Raw genomic sequence first — 9,055 nt, forward strand, 5'->3', positions numbered from 1 at the left:
TCCGAAATGCTGAGCAGCACTAAATCTAGCTGTAAAAAGCTGAAATTAGTTGATCTGCTTAAGTTACAAATGATCAGAAAGCCAGAAGCCAAAAACGCTTTATCTCAGCGAAAGAAGTCAAAAATGGACTATCTGTGAATTTGCAGCTTTACATTCAATTTTCAGCCTTGTCAGTTGTTGGACAGCTCCGAAATGCTGAGCAGCACTAGATCTGGCTGTAATAAGCTGAAATTAGTTGATCTGCTTAAGTTACAAATGATCAGAAAGCCAGAAGCCAAAAACGCTTTAACTCAGCGAATAAGTCAAAAATGGACTATCTGTGGATTTGCAGCTTTACATTCAATTTTCAGCCTTGTTAGTTGTTGGACAGCTCCGAAATGCTGAGCAGCACTAGATCTGGCTGTAATAAGCTGAAATTAGTTGATCTGCTTAAGTTACAAATGATCAGAAAGCCAGAAGCCAAAAACGCTTTATCTCAGCGAAAGAAGTCAAAAATGGACTATCTGTGAATTTGCAGCTTTACATTCAATTTTCAGCCTTGTTAGTTGTTGGACAGCTCCGAAATGCTGAGCAGCACTAGATCTGGCTGTAATAAGCTGAAATTAGTTGATCTGCTTAAGTTACAAATGATCAGAAAGCCAGAAGCCAAAAACGCTTTATCTCAGCGAAAGAAGTCAAAAATGGACTATCTGTGAATTTGCAGCTTTACATTCAATTTTCAGCCTTGTTAGTTGTTGGACAGCTCCGAAATGCTGAGCAGCACTAGATCTGGCTGTAATAAGCTGAAATTAGTTGATCTGCTTAAGTTACAAATGATCAGAAAGCCAGAAGCCAAAAACGCTTTATCTCAGCGAAAGAAGTCAAAAATGGACTATCTGTGAATTTGCAGCTTTACATTCAATTTTCAGCCTTGTTAGTTGTTGGACAGCTCCGAAATGCTGAGCAGCACTAGATCTAGCTGTAATAAGCTGAAATTAGTTGATCTGCTTAAGTTACAAATGATCAGAAAGCCAGAAGCCAAAAATGGACTATCTGTGAATTTGCAGCTTTACATTCAATTTTCAGCCTTGTTAGTTGTTGGACAGCTCCGAAATGCTGAGCAGCACTAGATCTGGCTGTAATAACCTGAAATTAGTTGATCAGCTTAAGTTACAAATGATCAGAAAGCCAGAAGCCAAAAACGCTTTATCTCAGCGAAAGAAGTCAAAAATGGACTATCTGTGAATTTGCAGCTTTACATTCAATTTTCAGCCTTGTTAGTTGTTGGACAGCTCCGAAATGCTGAGCAGCACTAGATCTGGCTGTAATAAGCTGAAATTAGTTGATCTGCTTAAGTTACAAATGATCAGAAAGCCAGAAGCCAAAAACGCTTTATCTCAGCGAAAGAAGTCAAAAATGGACTATCTGTGAATTTGCAGCTTTACATTCAATTTTCAGCCTTGTCAGTTGTTGGACAGCTCCGAAATGCTGAGCAGCACTAGATCTAGCTGTAATAAGCTGAAATTAGTTGATCTGCTTAAGTTACAAATGATCAGAAAGCCAGAAGCCAAAAACGCTTTATCTCAGCGAAAGAAGTCAAAAATGGACTATCTGTGAATTTGCAGCTTTACATTCAATTTTCAGCCTTGTTAGTTGTTGGACAGCTCCGAAATGCTGAGCAGCACTAGATCTGGCTGTAATAAGCTGAAATTAGTTGATCTGCTTAAGTTACAAATGATCAGAAAGCCAGAAGCCAAAAACGCTTTATCTCAGCGAAAGAAGTCAAAAATGGACTATCTGTGAATTTGCAGCTTTACATTCAATTTTCAGCCTTGTTAGTTGTTGGACAGCTCCGAAATGCTGAGCAGCACTAGATCTAGCTGTAATAAGCTGAAATTAGTTGATCTGCTTAAGTTACAAATGATCAGAAAGCCAGAAGCCAAAAACGCTTTATCTCAGCGAAAGAAGTCAAAAATGGACTATCTGTGAATTTGCAGCTTTACATTCAATTTTCAGCCTTGTCAGTGTTTGGACAGCTCCGAAATGCTGAGCAGCACTAGATCAGGCTGTAATAAGCTGAAATTAGTTGATCTGCTTAAGTTACAAATGATCAGAAAGCCAGAAGCCAAAAACGCTTTATCTCAGCGAAAGAAGTCAAAAATGGACTATCTGTTAATTTGTAGCTTTACATTCAATTTTCAGCCTTGTCAGTTGTTGGACAGCTCCGAAATGCTGAGCAGCACTAGATCTAGCTGTAATAAGCTGAAATTAGTTGATCTGCTTAAGTTACAAAAGATCAGAAAGCCAGAAGCCAAAAACGCTTTATCTCAGCGAAAGAAGTCAAAAATGGACTATCTGTGAATTTGCAGCTTTACATTCAATTTTCAGCCTTGTTAGTTGTTGGACAGCTCCGAAATGCTGAGCAGCACTAGATCTGGCTGTAATAAGCTGAAATTAGTTGATCTGCTTAAGTTACAAATGATCAGAAAGCCAGAAGCCAAAAACGCTTTATCTCAGCGAAAGAATTCAAAAATGGACTATCTGTGAATTTGCAGCTTTACATTCAATTTTCAGCCTTGTCAGTTGTTGGACAGCTCCGAAATGCTGAGCAGCACTAGATCTAGCTGTAATAAGCTGAAATTAGTTGATCTGCTTAAGTTACAAATGATCAGAAAGCCAGAAGCCAAAAACGCTTTATCTCAGCGAAAGAAGTCAAAAATGGACTATCTGTGAATTTGCAGCTTTACATTCAATTTTCAGCCTTGTTAGTTGTTGGACAGCTCCGAAATGCTGAGCAGCACTAGATCTGGCTGTAATAAGCTGAAATTAGTTGATCTGCTTAAGTTACAAATGATCAGAAAGCCAGAAGCCAAAAACGCTTTATCTCAGCGAAAGAAGTCAAAAATGGACTATCTGTGAATTTGCAGCTTTACATTCAATTTTCAGCCTTGTCAGTTGTTGGACAGCTCCGAAATGCTGAGCAGCACTAGATCTGGCTGTAATAAGCTGAAATTAGTTGATCAGCTTAAGTTACAAATGATCAGAAAGCCAGAAGCCAAAAACGCTTTATCTCAGCGAAAGAAGTCAAAAATGGACTATCTGTGAATTTGCAGCTTTACATTCAATTTTCAGCCTTATTAGTTGTTGGACAGCTCCGAAATGCTGAGCAGCACTAGATCTGGCTGTAATAAGCTGAAATTAGTTGATCTGCTTAAGTTACAAATGATCAGAAAGCCAGAAGCCAAAAACGCTTTATCTCAGCGAAATAAGACAAAAATGGACTATCTGTGAATTTGCAGCTTTACATTCAATTTTCAGCCTTGTTAGTTGTTGGACAGCTCCGAAATGCTGAGCAGCACTAGATCTGGCTGTAATAAGCTGAAATTAGTTGATCAGCTTAAGTTACAAATGATCAGAAAGCCAGAAGCCAAAAACGCTTTATCTCAGCGAAAGAAGTCAAAAATGGACTATCTGTGAATTTGCAGCTTTACATTCAATTTTCAGCCTTGTTAGTTGTTGGACAGCTCCGAAATGCTGAGCAGCACTAGATCTGGCTGTAATAAGCTGAAATTAGTTGATCTGCTTAAGTTACAAATGATCAGAAAGCCAGAAGCCAAAAACGCTTTATCTCAGCGAAATAAGACAAAAATGGACTATCTGTGAATTTGCAGCTTTACATTCAATTTTCAGCCTTGTTAGTTGTTGGACAGCTCCGAAATGCTGAGCAGCACTAGATCTGGCTGTAATAAGCTGAAATTAGTTGATCAGCTTAAGTTACAAATGATCAGAAAGCCAGAAGCCAAAAACGCTTTATCTCAGCGAAAGAAGTCAAAAATGGACTATCTGTGAATTTGCAGCTTTACATTCAATTTTCAGCCTTGTTAGTTGTTGGACAGCTCCGAAATGCTGAGCAGCACTAGATCTGGCTGTAATAAGCTGAAATTAGTTGATCTGCTTAAGTTACAAATGATCAGAAAGCCAGAAGCCAAAAACGCTTTATCTCAGCGAAAGAAGTCAAAAATGGACTATCTGTGAATTTGCAGCTTTACATTCAATTTTCAGCCTTGTTAGTTGTTGGACAGCTCCGAAATGCTGAGCAGCACTAGATCTGGCTGTAATAAGCTGAAATTAGTTGATCTGCTTAAGTTACAAATGATCAGAAAGCCAGAAGCCAAAAACGCTTTATCTCAGCGAAAGAAGTCAAAAATGGACTATCTGTGAATTTGCAGCTTTACATTCAATTTTCAGCCTTGTTAGTTGTTGGACAGCTCCGAAATGCTGAGCAGCACTAGATCTAGCTGTAATAAGCTGAAATTAGTTGATCTGCTTAAGTTACAAATGATCAGAAAGCCAGAAGCCAAAAACGCTTTATCTCAGCGAAAGAAGTCAAAAATGGACTATCTGTGAATTTGCAGCTTTACATTCAATTTTCAGCCTTGTTAGTTGTTGGACAGCTCCGAAATGCTGAGCAGCACTAGATCTGGCTGTAATAAGCTGAAATTAGTTGATCTGCTTAAGTTACAAATGATCAGAAAGCCAGAAGCTAAAAACGCTTTATCTCAGCGAAATAAGACAAAAATGGACTATCTGTGAATTTGCAGCTTTACATTCAATTTTCAGCCTTGTTAGTTGTTGGACAGCTCCGAAATGCTGAGCAGCACTAGATCTGGCTGTAATAAGCTGAAATTAGTTGATCTGCTTAAGTTACAAATGATCAGAAAGCCAGAAGCCAAAAACGCTTTATCTCAGCGAAATAAGACAAAAATGGACTATCTGTGAATTTGCAGCTTTACATTCAATTTTCAGCCTTGTTAGTTGTTGGACAGCTCCGAAATGCTGAGCAGCACTAGATCTGGCTGTAATAAGCTGAAATTAGTTGATCAGCTTAAGTTACAAATGATCAGAAAGCCAGAAGCCAAAAACGCTTTATCTCAGCGAAAGAAGTCAAAAATGGACTATCTGTGAATTTGCAGCTTTACATTCAATTTTCAGCCTTGTTAGTTGTTGGACAGCTCCGAAATGCTGAGCAGCACTAGATCTGGCTGTAATAAGCTGAAATTAGTTGATCTGCTTAAGTTACAAATGATCAGAAAGCCAGAAGCCAAAAACGCTTTATCTCAGCGAAATAAGACAAAAATGGACTATCTGTGAATTTGCAGCTTTACATTCAATTTTCAGCCTTGTTAGTTGTTGGACAGCTCCGAAATGCTGAGCAGCACTAGATCTGGCTGTAATAAGCTGAAATTAGTTGATCAGCTTAAGTTACAAATGATCAGAAAGCCAGAAGCCAAAAACGCTTTATCTCAGCGAAAGAAGTAAAAAATGGACTATCTGTGAATTTGCAGCTTTACATTCAATTTTCAGCCTTATTAGTTGTTGGACAGCTCCGAAATGCTGAGCAGCACTAGATCTGGCTGTAATAAGCTGAAATTAGTTGATCTGCTTAAGTTACAAATGATCAGAAAGCCAGAAGCCAAAAACGCTTTATCTCAGCGAAATAAGACAAAATGGACTATCTGTGAATTTGCAGCTTTACATTCAATTTTCAGCCTTGTTAGTTGTTGGACAGCTCCGAAATGCTGAGCAGCACTAGATCTGGCTGTAATAAGCTGAAATTAGTTGATCAGCTTAAGTTACAAATGATCAGAAAGCCAGAAGCCAAAAACGCTTTATCTCAGCGAAAGAAGTCAAAAATGGACTATCTGTGAATTTGCAGCTTTACATTCAATTTTCAGCCTTGTTAGTTGTTGGACAGCTCCGAAATGCTGAGCAGCACTAGATCTGGCTGTAATAAGCTGAAATTAGTTGATCTGCTTAAGTTACAAATGATCAGAAAGCCAGAAGCCAAAAACGCTTTATCTCAGCGAAATAAGACAAAAATGGACTATCTGTGAATTTGCAGCTTTACATTCAATTTTCAGCCTTGTTAGTTGTTGGACAGCTCCGAAATGCTGAGCAGCACTAGATCTGGCTGTAATAAGCTGAAATTAGTTGATCAGCTTAAGTTACAAATGATCAGAAAGCCAGAAGCCAAAAACGCTTTATCTCAGCGAAAGAAGTCAAAAATGGACTATCTGTGAATTTGCAGCTTTACATTCAATTTTCAGCCTTGTTAGTTGTTGGACAGCTCCGAAATGCTGAGCAGCACTAGATCTAGCTGTAATAAGCTGAAATTAGTTGATCTGCTTAAGTTACAAATGATCAGAAAGCCAGAAGCCAAAAATGGACTATCTGTGAATTTGCAGCTTTACATTCAATTTTCAGCCTTGTTAGTTGTTGGACAGCTCCGAAATGCTGAGCAGCACTAGATCTGGCTGTAATAACCTGAAATTAGTTGATCAGCTTAAGTTACAAATGATCAGAAAGCCAGAAGCCAAAAACGCTTTATCTCAGCGAAAGAAGTCAAAAATGGACTATCTGTGAATTTGCAGCTTTACATTCAATTTTCAGCCTTGTTAGTTGTTGGACAGCTCCGAAATGCTGAGCAGCACTAGATCTGGCTGTAATAAGCTGAAATTAGTTGATCTGCTTAAGTTACAAATGATCAGAAAGCCAGAAGCCAAAAACGCTTTATCTCAGCGAAAGAAGTCAAAATGGACTATCTGTGAATTTGCAGCTTTACATTCAATTTTCAGCCTTGTCAGTTGTTGGACAGCTCCGAAATGCTGAGCAGCACTAGATCTAGCTGTAATAAGCTGAAATTAGTTGATCTGCTTAAGTTACAAATGATCAGAAAGCCAGAAGCCAAAAACGCTTTATCTCAGCGAAAGAAGTCAAAAATGGACTATCTGTGAATTTGCAGCTTTACATTCAATTTTCAGCCTTGTTAGTTGTTGGACAGCTCCGAAATGCTGAGCAGCACTAGATCTGGCTGTAATAAGCTGAAATTAGTTGATCTGCTTAAGTTACAAATGATCAGAAAGCCAGAAGCCAAAAACGCTTTATCTCAGCGAAAGAAGTCAAAAATGGACTATCTGTGAATTTGCAGCTTTACATTCAATTTTCAGCCTTGTTAGTTGTTGGACAGCTCCGAAATGCTGAGCAGCACTAGATCTAGCTGTAATAAGCTGAAATTAGTTGATCTGCTTAAGTTACAAATGATCAGAAAGCCAGAAGCCAAAAACGCTTTATCTCAGCGAAAGAAGTCAAAAATGGACTATCTGTGAATTTGCAGCTTTACATTCAATTTTCAGCCTTGTCAGTGTTTGGACAGCTCCGAAATGCTGAGCAGCACTAGATCAGGCTGTAATAAGCTGAAATTAGTTGATCTGCTTAAGTTACAAATGATCAGAAAGCCAGAAGCCAAAAACGCTTTATCTCAGCGAAAGAAGTCAAAAATGGACTATCTGTTAATTTGTAGCTTTACATTCAATTTTCAGCCTTGTCAGTTGTTGGACAGCTCCGAAATGCTGAGCAGCACTAGATCTAGCTGTAATAAGCTGAAATTAGTTGATCTGCTTAAGTTACAAAAGATCAGAAAGCCAGAAGCCAAAAACGCTTTATCTCAGCGAAAGAAGTCAAAAATGGACTATCTGTGAATTTGCAGCTTTACATTCAATTTTCAGCCTTGTTAGTTGTTGGACAGCTCCGGAAATGCTGAGCAGCACTAGATCTGGCTGTAATAAGCTGAAATTAGTTGATCTGCTTAAGTTACAAATGATCAGAAAGCCAGAAGCCAAAAACGCTTTATCTCAGCGAAAGAAGTCAAAAATGGACTATCTGTGAATTTGCAGCTTTACATTCAATTTTCAGCCTTGTTAGTTGTTGGACAGCTCCGAAATGCTGAGCAGCACTAGATCTGGCTGTAATAAGCTGAAATTAGTTGATCTGCTTAAGTTACAAATGATCAGAAAGCCAGAAGCCAAAAACGCTTTATCTCAGCGAAAGAAGTCAAAAATGGACTATCTGTGAATTTGCAGCTTTACATTCAATTTTCAGCCTTGTTAGTTGTTGGACAGCTCCGAAATGCTGAGCAGCACTAGATCTGGCTGTAATAAGCTGAAATTAGTTGATCTGCTTAAGTTACAAATGATCAGAAAGCCAGAAGCCAAAAACGCTTTATCTCAGCGAAAGAAGTCAAAAATGGACTATCTGTGAATTTGCAGCTTTACATTCAATTTTCAGCCTTGTTAGTTGTTGGACAGCTCCGAAATGCTGAGCAGCACTAGATCTGGCTGTAATAAGCTGAAATTAGTTGATCTGCTTAAGTTACAAATGATCAGAAAGCCAGAAGCCAAAAACGCTTTATCTCAGCGAAATAAGACAAAAATGGACTATCTGTGAATTTGCAGCTTTACATTCAATTTTCAGCCTTGTTAGTTGTTGGACAGCTCCGAAATGCTGAGCAGCACTAGATCTGGCTGTAATAAGCTGAAATTAGTTGATCAGCTTAAGTTACAAATGATCAGAAAGCCAGAAGCCAAAAACGCTTTATCTCAGCGAAAGAAGTCAAAAATGGACTATCTGTGAATTTGCAGCTTTACATTCAATTTTCAGCCTTGTTAGTTGTTGGACAGCTCCGAAATGCTGAGCAGCACTAGATCTGGCTGTAATAAGCTGAAATTAGTTGATCTGCTTAAGTTACAAATGATCAGAAAGCCAGAAGCCAAAAACGCTTTATCTCAGCGAAAGAAGTCAAAAATGGACTATCTGTGAATTTGCAGCTTTACATTCAATTTTCAGCCTTGTTAGTTGTTGGACAGCTCGAAATGCTGAGCAGCACTAGATCTGGCTGTAATAAGCTGAAATTAGTTGATCTGCTTAAGTTACAAATGATCAGAAAGCCAGAAGCCAAAAACGCTTTATCTCAGCGAAAGAAGTCAAAAATGGACTATCTGTGAATTTGCAGCTTTACATTCAATTTTCAGCCTTGTTAGTTGTTGGACAGCTCCGAAATGCTGAGCAGCACTAGATGCTGCTAATAAGCTGAAATTAGTTGATCTGCTTAAGTTACAAATGATCAGAAAGCCAGAAGCCAAAAACGCTTTATCTCAGCGAAAGAAGTCAAAAATTGGAACTATCTGTGAATTTGCAGCTTTACATTCAATTTTTCAGCCTTGTTAGATGTTGGACAGCT

The sequence above is a fragment of the Poecilia mexicana genome, unplaced genomic scaffold, assembly GCF_051168715.1.
Source record: "Poecilia mexicana isolate PSO_F unplaced genomic scaffold, ASM5116871v1 scaffold_8, whole genome shotgun sequence".
In the NCBI taxonomy this organism is placed as follows: domain Eukaryota; kingdom Metazoa; phylum Chordata; class Actinopteri; order Cyprinodontiformes; family Poeciliidae; genus Poecilia; species Poecilia mexicana.